Below are 12,424 nucleotides of genomic sequence, written 5' to 3'. Positions count from 1 at the left end.
CTGTGGCTAGTGTGCTGTGTTTATCCTTCACTCTGCCATCCATGCCTTGAAATGCTGCCTTGTTCAGCTGCTCTTTGAGGCCACCACTGCAGTTCACTGGGGTGTGGTTGATGGAACCAGATGCAGCTCCTGAGCTGTGTAACTGCTGAAGGTCTGCACCTGGCCATGGCTAATGTTCCAACCTAATTCCTGATCCAGGGACATGGAGGAGAATTTATCATGCTGGGGAGTAAAGGATGGAAAGAGAATAAATGGACAATTTCTCTGTGCTCGAGAGCCTGCTCTCCTTCAGAGCATGACTCCACCACACCACAGCAATTGTTCATCACATCTCTGCCTTGGGCACAATTTGTTGAAGTTGAGGAGGAGGAATTAAATTGTCAGCTGAAATATGTTCAGCTGTTTGTGACTGTTTTGTGGTGCTTTAGTGGTGTTTTGCCTGTACTGTGGATAGGGATTTGAGACTTGGAGGTGAGGCAGCATCCTTTTACTTTGCTCTTGACAAGCGTAATTAAACATGGAAATAACCTGCTGTACATAGCAGTGCAGACCCTGGCTATTAAAACTGAGATCAAAGACCCTCTTCAAGTTAATTTTGTAGCTTTTCCAGCAAATTCCTGTTTTTTTTTTTGCAGTGGACACACATAAGACAGACTGTGGAGTACAGAGTTGGGAAGGAATGGTCCTGATGGAGACTGATTATACCAGGACTGGACTTCTATATAAAAACACTGAGACAAGGATCCTGACAAGTTCAGAGCAAAGATCTGAGATGGGGAGAAGCAAGGGAAATTAGGTCAGCTGGGGAGATGAGGAATGGCCATTTTGTCAGGAAAACAGGGAAATTAAGAAAGAAGTCTTAAGAGAGAAAGGAGAACTAGAGTGGATGCTGGAACAAAATGAGGAGCTGGGGGCAGTGGGAAAGCAGGGTAATGATGAGGGCCAGTGCTTGGAAGTGGATGAAGAACAAGTCCTGGAAGGAAAAAAAAAGAAGAATGTGGAAGCAGAAAATGTCAAGGCGGAGGAAATGGGTCAAAAGCTGTGTGCAACGCAGGTGCACTGCTCCTTTTCAGTGTAGAGCCAAAGATTTCTGAGCAGAGCTTCCTTTCTTTTCCTGGATGTCTTGTGTAGCTGACCCACTGTCAAAAAGATGGCTTGCATGGATGAGAGCATCTCACTGCTGTAATTATTCCCTCCATTAGTACAAATGACAGAGACAAATGTAGTGTGGATTCAGCTGTTCCACACTGGGCCATTTCCCTGTGAGCATTTGTTCTACATCTTTTTCCCTGGGGTTTAAAAAAAATACACTGGATAAAAGCACATTGCATAATAAGGTAGTAAAATAATAAGGTAGGTGCTACAGATTATCCAAAGTTGGAATTAATTTTTCCTATGCTGTTTTAGCTGACTGTAGTTCTGATTATTTAGCCATGTTAGAGGATCTAATCATGTGTTCACATGGTATTTATTCCACAGGACTTCCTTCTTGCACTCACTAGCTCAGGTGAATTTGCATGGGGGTCCATCAGAATTTGGCAGGTAGGGATTCTGAAAGATGCTTTGTGAAGGAGGGAAGTCTGCAAGGCAAGAACAACTCCCTTGAGGACAGCTGAGGGCTACCCAGGGACTCTCCCAGAGGTCTGTGAGACAGTCCAGTCCCTCACCACTGCAGAAAACTCTTCTCCCTACTCCTTGATCCCATTTTCAGAGCATCTGACTGCTTGATGGCATTGCTGAACAGCCTCCTGTCCCTCAGTGAGGTCAGTGGCAGCTGAGTGACATTCTGGAGGTCTCTGGCTCCTGGTTGGAGATCCCTTACTGGACATGGTTGCCCCCAGCCCAGATCCATGGGAGGTTCTTGCTGTGGGCATGGCTGAGGTGGCATCTCAACCATTTCAGTGCAGCTCAGCCTGTGGCGGTCACCAGTGTGGGAGTCCAGGGCTTCCCTCTGGCTGCCCTGGCAGGTCTGGGACCCTGGCAGGGGTCAGGAACCCCCCTGGACAGAGCCCCCAGAGACACTGACTGTGATCTCTGTCCATGGAAAAGAGTTTTCAATCTTACAGGATGAATTACAAGCTCTGAGTGTTTGATATCAGTAATAATTAAGTGTGGCATGGGTGCAGAAGTAAAATTTTAGGATTCTAGATGAGGGGTCCAAAGGGGACAAGATGGAGGAAATTGGGTGTGTCTTGTCCTTTTTCTCCTTCTTCATGCCCTCCATGTTTCACTGTGGTGTTGGCATTTTTCTGTTGGTTCAGGCTGGGGACACACTGTCCAACGTAGGTGACAGATATTGGCACGTTCTTGTAAATCCAGCCCAGGGAGTTTCTGGTATTTAATGTTTGTCACATCCCCCTGAGGGCAGAGCCCCACACGCTGCCCTGCAGGACAGAGCTGGGCAGGGCAGCAGAACATGTTAGAGATAAACAGAATAAACAACCTTGGAACCAGCACAGACCAATTATGGCTTCAGCTTTGGCAGTGGGGCAGAAAGACAGAGACTTTCTACAATCTCAGAATCATCAATACCACAGATTCTGACAACCTGGCACCATTTCTCATTTTCTTTGCTATAGTTTAAGCTGGATTACCACAGTCATCCAAGCCTTGCTCTCTTTACACCTCAATTCCTCAGGTGTGAAATTAAAATAGTTCTTCTTCCTTTTTCATAGGTAGGTGGTGCTTACAAATATTATGGAATTCATTTTCCCAGTATCCATATGGTGATGATAAACCCAGGAAGAAATTTGAAGTCTCAAAGCTGGAGTGAAATAGGAGATGGCAGGAAAGTCTGTGGCCATCTGCTGAATGGCAGAGTAAACTGGAATATCCCTTTGCTTATTGAGCAAACAGCCAGTGATCTTGTGCACTGACTGGGATGGACCTGTTCAAGGAAAAAAAAAAAAGAAATCTAGGTTTTGCGTAATAACTCAAAAGGATTTTTATTGTGATTTTATTGGACACACAAAGCAAGATGGATTTACAGGTGCTCAAGGGTCCTTCAGTCTGGCCCCATCTGCCTCTTGCTCAACTTCAAACTGTTTAAAATATCTTTTTGTGCATCCTACATTTTTAGAAGCACTAATGCTTTACAGACCTGTGTTTCTTTTTACCTTCTTAATGTTCCTGTAAAAGCATTAAGGAGCTGGGAATACTAATTCAGCAATAAAGTTTTCCTAAGATAAGTAGCTGAGAAGAGTTCTAAAATGCTGGTCACTTGGCAAGCCCACATGTGTCCCCATCTGGCTCACAGTCTGAAAGACAGATTCAGAAACTCATTGAGATAATGTCTTTCAAAATCATGGCTTTCAGTCCTATTGTTTAAGTGCAATGGACATTATATTTAAGGGCTTGCAAAAGCAAATGTAACATTCCTTAGGACTTGAAAACTCCTCCTCTTTCTCACTGTCCTGTTCTTGCTCTCCACTCTTCCTTGAAATCTGACATTCATTCAGTTTGCCAAGGTCCCCTCCTTTCTTTTGTTTTCCCATGGTTCTCAAATGAAATAAGACTTGATTTAAATAATGGCATGCTGTAGAAAAGAATTAGGCTTCTAGCCATAAAAACTGGGAATAAGCTATTTGAATTTTAATTAATACCTCACATTTGCACAGGATAAATTTTTGAAATTAGCTGTTGAAACTTTTTAAACTGGAAGAAAATAATGACAGTTTCTCAGAGACTAGAGAACTTCAACTTTCATTTCTTCTCTGTTTAAAATTTTAAAAATGAACCAAATGTAACATTTTTGATATTATGTAGCATACTTAAATTTTTTGGATAAATCATCAGTGAAAGTGAAATTCTTGTTGATGAATGTCACTGCTTATTAATTATAGCATTAATTGTCTATAAAACAGCTTGGTAGAACAAAACAGAGACCAGGGTCCTGATCACTGATCATCAGTCTTGTTTATGCTGATAAGTTTCTGATGTCCTGAATAGTCCCAGTGAGATAGAACTGGAAAATAACAATGAAGATTCCTTTCTACTAGGAATTTGGGGTGTAATCATTGCTTGAGATGATGTAACAAGATACAAGTATGCTGAAAAATACTAAGCAGATGTTTCTATAGACACATGCAATAAATATTGTTCCTGGTTTTGTGTACATGGGACAAAAATTCACTTTACAGGAACAGTCTAGGAATGAGAGAGCTGTTACAGTCGTCCTGTTTGTGCACAGTGAGATTATTCACAGCATGTCATATCACAGCCATTGAGCCCCAAAAGGAGGCTTTAAGGATGTCCATTCACAGCAAAAGCCCCAAATTAATATTGTATATTAAACAACAGATGACAGCACCAAAGCCTGAAACTGCAGCACCTGAAAATACTGCAGTAGAAATGAGAGTAATTATTGGTGCTTTATTGGCCTTTCTAAGGATGCTGAATAAATGTCAATATACTTAAATTGGTGCTGGTCCCTGAGGAGCCACCTCAGAGCTACAATATCCCTGCACCTTTCTGAGCCAAGTGATTGAGTTCGTATTTTTCTTAGACTTGTTGGTCTGGAGAAGCTTTTAATTGTTTTCAGAAGTGTATTAATAGCAAAGAAGAAATATTTGAAGATACTTTTCCTTTTTTTCTTTTTTTTTCTTACCTTAATTAGAAAGATCATGGGTCTGTAAATATTTCAGAGTATAAAACTGGAATTGAAAATACGGAAGTCACTGGAAAAGATGTGAGGAAAATCCAAGCCCTTGCAATGTAATTATTTCTGTGGGACAGAATGTATGAAATTTCATTGGGAATATGAGGCACACGTGCAGTGCTCTGTTCTGTTTTGGCTGATTTATTTTTTTTTTTGTGCTGCCAGTGTCTGAGGGGGGTTCTCAGTGAACTTTGTGCTGTAAAAAAAAATCACTTGCTCTCCTATTTTGGAAACAAACCAGTTTGTTTCCCTTTTTATTCTGTGGTAAGGTGGCCTAGATTTGCCTCTGTGTCTTGTTGAATTGTAAGCAGTTTCTGGTTTATGTCTGGGCATAATTGCTCTTACTTTGGGACAGGCAACGTATACATTTATGTGATGAAGAGATTGAGGGTCTTGGACACACATCTTGCTCAAAGGATTCAAATAGGAGCATGAAAAGGAGTCACATTGTAATTTGGGGTGTTTAGGTGGGTTTTGGTGCCTACATATCATTGTTCAGTGCTCTTTGGGGTGCTGCAGCCTTTGCTCGGGGTGTGCAGCCCTGGGGCAGACCCTGAGCCCTCTGGAGTTTGGAGAATTGGCTGCAGGAGGTCACGGGAGAGATGGCACCAGAAAACTGGACTGGAAGAACTGAATTGCACCTGTAAAATCTGAAGAGAATTTGTGGTTACTGTATTTGTGTCAGACAAGCTGTTTGTTTGGTAGCTACCCCTTTGGCAGTAGATTGTCTGATAAGAAGACCCAAAAGAAAACATTTTCTGCTGTCCTTCCTATGACAGTTTGACATTTCAGAGGCTGCAGTGGGACTCTACCAGTTCATCAAACTCAGAGAGCTTTTGCTGCTTTATTTCTGTTGGTAAACACCATGAGAACATCCTGCAAACAAAATACCTCAGCAACTTTACTACTTTTAATTATGGAAATGTTTTACTTATATTTCCCTTCTAAGTTCTCTGTTCTAAGCCCACTCTCTCAAAATGCTGCAAAACTGTGGAAGAGGCAGAAAATGTTGATGTAACAGAAATGAACTGTCACTAAAATCTTACCTTTTTTTAGTCCAGGTAGTACCTGGTATTAGAGAGAGAGAGGAAAAGAATAGTGATGCTGAGGGATTCCTTGTCAGGGAGGGAATGGAAGGAAAACATGCTTTTTGATTTATAAAATTTATTTATATGAATGTCTAAAAACTGTTTTTTTTATTTTAGAAGGCTTAGGTAATAAGTTCTGCTCGTCTGTAGCACTGAAAGGTCTGAGTAGTTCACTGCACAGTCTACACAACTCTGCTGATACAAGTAAACCACAGTGTGGTAAACACCACTGCTCTGTGGAACATAAATTCACTCACTGGAGGTAAAACAAATATCAAAGCTCTCTAAACACATCTAAGCTCCTAGATACAAATTTGTCTACATTATATGACCATACTTTTGGCATACTGAGATCAGGTGGGTTATTCTTAGATAGCTGAACACTTCTTTCACCTTTGATTTCTTACTATTTTTTCTTTTGCACTTGATTGTCACCTTATCATTACACTGATGTATGTAATTCCATTCATTCTTGCTTGCAGCCATAATGTAGTTTTGAGACAGCTGTGAATACTGAACAATGTACCAATCTGATTGTTACTACTCTACAAGTCTATCCTGTCTCTCTTCCCATTTCCTCTCCCTCCTGTCCAAGTAGCAAAATGCTGATTACGTTCCTTTCACTTGGAAATTTTGCTCTGATTACAGACATGATGGTTTTTTTTTTTTTTTTTCACCTACTTCCAAGTAGAAATAGTGGTGATCTTTTCATTGTTTTCTCTGAAGTAATTTATTTGATGCTATTTGTTCTCTGGAACACCTGTGTTTAGGTAGTGACTCAGTAGTCTGGATGCCCTGGTTGAGGTTGCTGGTTTGGTGGACACACTCATACTGGTTTATGTCAACACAGAATTTCTCCTGTAATGTTGAATCAAGATAAATATTTTGAAGGAGATAAACTTGTAGTGTTCTTAGCATTTCTTTCTTTAATTGGTTTCTTGGGGTTTTTTGGTGCAGTTTTAAAAAAGACAACTTCTTCCATCTTTGGAAGAGTTACCATAAACATTTCATGGGTTTTCCTCCTCTTTCTTCCTGCCACAAGTTATCAAACCTTTAATGGTCATTTGTACTGAAATAGTCTATCAGTTACAATAAAACTGCTTGCTGTGAGCTGGGCTATATTAATTATATCTAACAACAAATTATGGGAGTTTTTTAATATTTGTTTTGCAGTTCAGTTCTACTCACAGTTCCTTGGGGACTGAAGACTAAAAATACGTTTAACTGTACAGATTGTTCTAGCTGTTAAAGAGCATTTCCTTATTCCTGTAAGGACTTGCTGTGGGAGCAGCTCCGAGTTGACTGAAGGGCAATTTTTTTTGGCAGAACGAAAGTCATCCATCTAATACCAGATCAAAAGAGCATCTCTCTCAAATAGATGCTATTGAAATTTTTTTAAAGGTGAAAAAGGTTCCATTTCCTACAAATTGGAAAGTCACAACCAAAAAAGTGCTTACCAATTCTCTGCAAAGAAGCCAACTGGTTTAAAAAGAAAAAGCCCAGGAGCATCAGTGTTGACCAGTGACAGTGTCTGATTTTGCAATGCAACACCTCATGTTTTCATTCCATCCATAATGCCTTGGGGACATGTTTTTGTATCTCAGTATTAATGGGCTTGCTGCCACATAATTGGTGAACTTGTTGCAATGAAAGCCTTGGAGTAAGAATTGTGTTTGAGTTCTTCCCAATAGTGTAGGAGAGTAGGACAGCTAAAAAAAGTGACCCATGTAAGTAAAGATATTTAGGATGGCTTTTGCTCGGCATTATGGAATGTTGTTCCACTGCAAAATGTCTTAGAGATGCAGTTTCTTCAATTTTGACAACTGGGTGTTGGTTCAAATTAAGTCTGAGAAGTTCATTAATGTTAGTGTACCAATTTTGAATATCTTGGGAAGTTTGAAAGTGTATATTACAAATAAATCTCTTTCCAGGCACTGTACTTGTGTTTTGTGCAGTAGATAAAAGAAATACAAGCAGATGCTTCTCTAGGCAAAATTCCTTTAAATATGTTATTCAAAACTTAAGTTTGCACATAATTCTGTTGTAATGTGGGGTTAATGTTTTGGAATTTTCCTCTGTCCTTGCAGAAATGCCTGTGCACCACTGTTCATTTCATTAGGTTAAAACCTGCAGGATTGTTGAACTTTTTGATGCTTGTTAGCATAAAGCAAGGAAGTTGCTCTTTTTGGTGGGCACAGGACTGGTAGCCAGGAGATGAAGCTCTATTCTTGCCTCATTCTCCTGTGTGATCTGGAGAAAATAATTTAGTTTTCTGGAGGCCTTATAAACAGGAGGAAAGTTCTGAAAGTCCTCAGTAATGAGGCTTTTTAATTGCTGAGCATTTTCATGATGCCTTGGGATCCTGAAAAATAAGGTACCAGATAAAAGCAAAGAACTGATTGTCTTTTATTTTTGTAAAGAATATTTGTCGATGTTCTTCCTTTTCAAGATTCAAAAGCACAATTTGGAAAAGCCTTCAAGTCTGAAGTGTCATTTCCTTAATACATCCATCCTCAGACATAAACACTTTTTCCCCCCTCCCTCTCTCTGGCTCAATTTTTAGCTTTTATTTCTTACTCCTCAGGAAAGTCTCCTACAAGTGATCCGCGTGTTTCTGCTGATTACTACTTGATTCCATTTTAGAAAAATGTAGCATAATTAAGTAGTAAGAGGAACTGGGCAGTAAAAGGGGTAGCTTTTGGACAATTCATTAAATACTTGGTGCCTTTTAATGGTAGGGTACTTCCTTTGCTCATGAATTATTCATTTTAAGCTTTTGTTATAATGGCGACAGTGTTTCGGTCTCTGAGGCAGTTCTGGACAGCCTTCCTCTGCTGAAATACTGCACAGCAGCAGCAGCTACCACTTATTTTATAAACTAATGCATCTAAGTCAATAACACAGTGAGTAAATGTATTTTCAAAATCGAGAACATGAAAAAAGAGGACAGATAACAATATTGTAACTAAGGGGATCTGTTTTGCTGAAGGGTTCAGTTTGTTTACTTTTCTGCAAACTATTTAGGGATGTAATTTAAAATAAATATTTTTACAGATTATTGTGTTTAGTATTAGATTCAAATTATGTCTATAATGAAAACAGACATTAGTGTCTCTGCTTTATACAGCATGGTGCAATAAAAGGCAGTTTAAAAACCCTCACTGTATATAAACACATCAAGTTTTTCTTAAAACTAATGTTTAAAAGTCTCTTTGAAACAGTTTTTTAAGATGAAACATAACACAACCACACAACCCACATAGAAAATGCATCTGACTCATGTGCGTAGAGAAATAAAAGTTTCTTTGTGGTATCTAGTATCAGTCTTTCATTAAAGCATGGACTTTCCTGAAGAGAAATTCCAGTGCAGGCGCTTGAGGGCTCTCCCCATCTTCCCCCGCCTCCTTACACTTCTCTGACTCTGGGTTCAGCCCCTGGGGCTTGGCAGGGAGTGTTAGGGACAGTACCATGAGGACAAGGGAATTTGGGGCTGGGAGTGGGAAATTTGGGATTGGGAGCAGGGAATTTGGGGCTGGGAGCAGGGAATTTGGAGATGAGAATAGTGAATTGGTGGCTGGGAGCCGGGAATTTGGGGTTGGGAGCAGGGAATTTGAGGCTGGGAAGGGGAGGGTATTTGGGGCTGGGAGCAGGGAACTTGGAGATTTGGAGCTGGGAGCATGGAATTTGGAGATGAGCGCAGTGAATTAGAGATTGGGAGTTGAGAATTTGAGGCTGGGAGGAGGGTATTTGGGGCTAGGAGTAGGGAATTTGGAGATTTGGAGCTGGGAGCTGGGAATTTCAGGCTGGGAGCAGGGAATTTGGAGCTGGGAGCCAGGAATTTGAGGCTGGGAGCAGAGAATTTGGAGCTGGGAGCAGGGAATTCGAGTGTGGGAGGACGGAATTTAGGGCTGGGATTAGGGAATTTGGAGTTGGGAGTGGAAATTTGGGGTTGGGAGCAGGGAATTTGGAGATTTGGAGCTCGGAGCAGGGAATTTGGAGTTGAGAGCAGTGAATTAGAGTTTGGGAGTCGGGAGTTTGGGGTTGGGAGTAGAGAATTTGGAGCTGGGAGCAGGGAATTCGAGTGTGGGAGGAGGGAATTTGGGGCTGGGATTAGGGAATTTGGAGCTGGGAGTGGAAATTTGGGGTTGGGAGCAGGGAATTTGGCGATGAGAGCAGTGAATTAGAGATTGGGAGTCGGGAATTTGGGGTTGGGAGCAGGGAATTTGGGGCTGGGAGCAGGGAATTCAGAGCTCAGAGCTGGGGATTTGGAGCTGAGATCAGGGAATTCAGAGCTGGGAGCAGGGAAGTTGGAGATGAAAGCATTGAATTAGAGGTTGGGAGCCGGGAATTTGGGGTTGGGAGGAGGGAATTTAGGGCTGGGAGTAAGGAATTTGGGGCTGGGAGCAGGAAATTTGGGGCTGGGAGCAGGAAATTTGGGGTTGAAAGCCGGGAATTTGGGGCTGGGAGCCGGGAATTTGAGGCTGGGAGCAGGGAATTTGGGGCTGGGAGCCGGGAATTTGGGGTTGAGAGCCGGGAATTTGGGGCTGGGAGCAGGAAATTTGTGGTTGAGAGCCAGGAATTTGGGGCTGGGAGCAGGAAATTTGGGGTTGAGAGCCGGGAATTTGGGGCTGGGAGCAGGAAATTTGGGGTTGAGAGCCGGGAATTTGAGGCTGGGAGCAGGGAATTTGGGGCTGGGAGCAGGGAATTTGGGGCTGGGAGCCGGGAATTTTGGGCTGGGAGCCGGGAATTTTGGGCTGGGAGCCGGGAATTTGGGGCTGGGAGCAGGGAATTTGGGGTTGAGAGCCGGGAATTTGGGGCTGGGAGCAGGAAATTTGGGGTTGAGAGCCGGGAATTTGAGGTTGGGAGCAGGGAATTGGGGCTGGGAGCCGGGAATTTGGGGCTGGGGGCTCCGTGGTGCTGTTCCCGGGGGACACAAACGCGTGCTCCTCGCAGCGCTGTCCCTCTCTGATGAGATTTTAGAAGCGCTGTTTTCTCCCAAGCCGTGTCCTCGCTCCTAAAATGCCTTCAAGCGAGAGATAAGTGCGTGTGGGGGACGGAAGCAGAGAGCAGATAGATGAGTGATTAGGTCATTGGGATGAGAACGGAGGGGTTTTTTTGTTTTTTGTTTTTTTTACGCCGAGCTCCCTTCTCGTTTTCTTGCTGATCAGATTCCCTGCGAGCACGGAGGGCTGAAACTGCGTAAGTAGAGGAAACAAAACTCCATAGATGGATAAAGCTGCAGAGCTGCTAAGGAGCAGCGAAGAAGAGAGAAGGCTGAACTGAAAGTTGATGTGGTTTCGGGGAATCTGAATCATGCAGTATTACTTTCACTTTTTCTAGGCTTGTATTTCCTATGAACAAACCATTGGGGAGATGGAAGTTCTGATTTAGATAATGCCTTGCAGTTTTTGGGATAGCACATCCTGCTGGAGGAGGAGTCCTTTCGGCCAAGGTCGGGCTCCGTGAGCGGGGAGCTTTTCCCGCTGCCCACGTCCACATTGTTTCTGCTGGGAATGTCAACTTTGGGCCTTTTCCTGCGGATTTTTCATACATTTAGGTGACCACCCCATGTAAAATGGAAGCACCAATAGGAACCCCTCCTTTCCTTTTTCCTGTAGCTCTGCTCAGACCATTCTCTGTTAGCATGGTAGTGGTACAAAGTGTGTGGTCTTTCAGCTCTGACTAATGCATTTTGTGCTGTGTGACTGAAAATGTCTCGTAGTCTGCCAGGGCTGACTGAGGGTTGTGGAATGTGGTGCCTTTTCTCTGATTTATTTTTTTCTTCCCTTTTTTTTTTTTTTTCTTTTTCCTTCCCTCTTTTTTTTTTATTTTTTTTTATTTTATTTCTTTTTTTCCCCCTCCACTACAAATGTGTAGGCAGCTTGTTGAGAAACCTCGGGATGCAGGGGAAATGCTTGTGCGTTGTGGAATGCGGCTTCCCCTGGGAGACCCCAGCCAGGCGGGCAGTGAATGAGCAAAGTGGAAGAATGAGAAAGGGAGGAGGTCGGAGGCAGGGACAGATAGGAAAGAGTGAGCGAGGAGGAAGGAAGGAGGTGGAAACAGAGGGGCCCATTTCCCTTTTTTTCTGAAGCAATGACAGCTGGTTCTGTCCTGCCTCACATGACAAAGTGCTGTGGAGTGTTTAAGCTGCGAGCCAGTGAGCAAGGGTGGTCAGCTGATTTTATTTTAATTTTTTTCCAGGCTTTAGTCAGGTGATCCCTGATGAGTAGCCAGCCCACCAAGAAGGGACTTGAGCACACAGGTAAGAGAGAAGCTGTGTACTCTTACATGCAACTGGGGGGTCTGGGTAAAAAGGTGAACAGCTCTAAAATTGTTCGAATAGTTAAAAAATCCTCACTTGCTTGGATGTGTAACACTGATTGTCTCTTTCAATGCTGCTACTTCTACTATTCAGCCTTGTTCTTGATTTTTGTTTTAATCTGTCTTTAATTAGAAGCTTTATTGCAAAAAAAAAAAAAAAAAAAAAAAGGAAAATCCAATTGTGTGGTGTTAAATATAGACCAGGGTATTGCATGAATATTTCATTTTGTTACTTTTTGAATAAAATAACTTTCCATAATGCAAGGGTGTCAAACTCATATTTAGAGGGGAATTCCCAAATACTTGAACTATGAGTCATAAAAAGTTAAAGGACCAGTACAATTCAGGATAAAAACTC

General features: G+C 42.2%; 1 long non-coding RNA gene across 3 annotated transcripts in view; it reads left to right on the top strand.

Moving 5' to 3' along the window:
• Positions 1-12,224, top strand: part of LOC110475696 (uncharacterized) — a 36,932-nt gene extending 24,708 nt beyond the window's left edge. For all 3 annotated transcript variants that reach the window (XR_013339538.1, XR_013339536.1, XR_013339537.1), the window contains exon 3: positions 11,947-12,224. This is a non-coding gene — a long non-coding RNA (uncharacterized LOC110475696). The remainder of the gene's footprint in view (positions 1-11,946) is intronic.
• Positions 12,225-12,424: the final 200 nt, after the last annotated feature.

This window comes from Lonchura striata, chromosome 2 (assembly GCF_046129695.1).
Source record: "Lonchura striata isolate bLonStr1 chromosome 2, bLonStr1.mat, whole genome shotgun sequence".
Taxonomy (NCBI): domain Eukaryota; kingdom Metazoa; phylum Chordata; class Aves; order Passeriformes; family Estrildidae; genus Lonchura; species Lonchura striata.
This window is presented reverse-complemented; position numbering and strand designations above follow the sequence as displayed.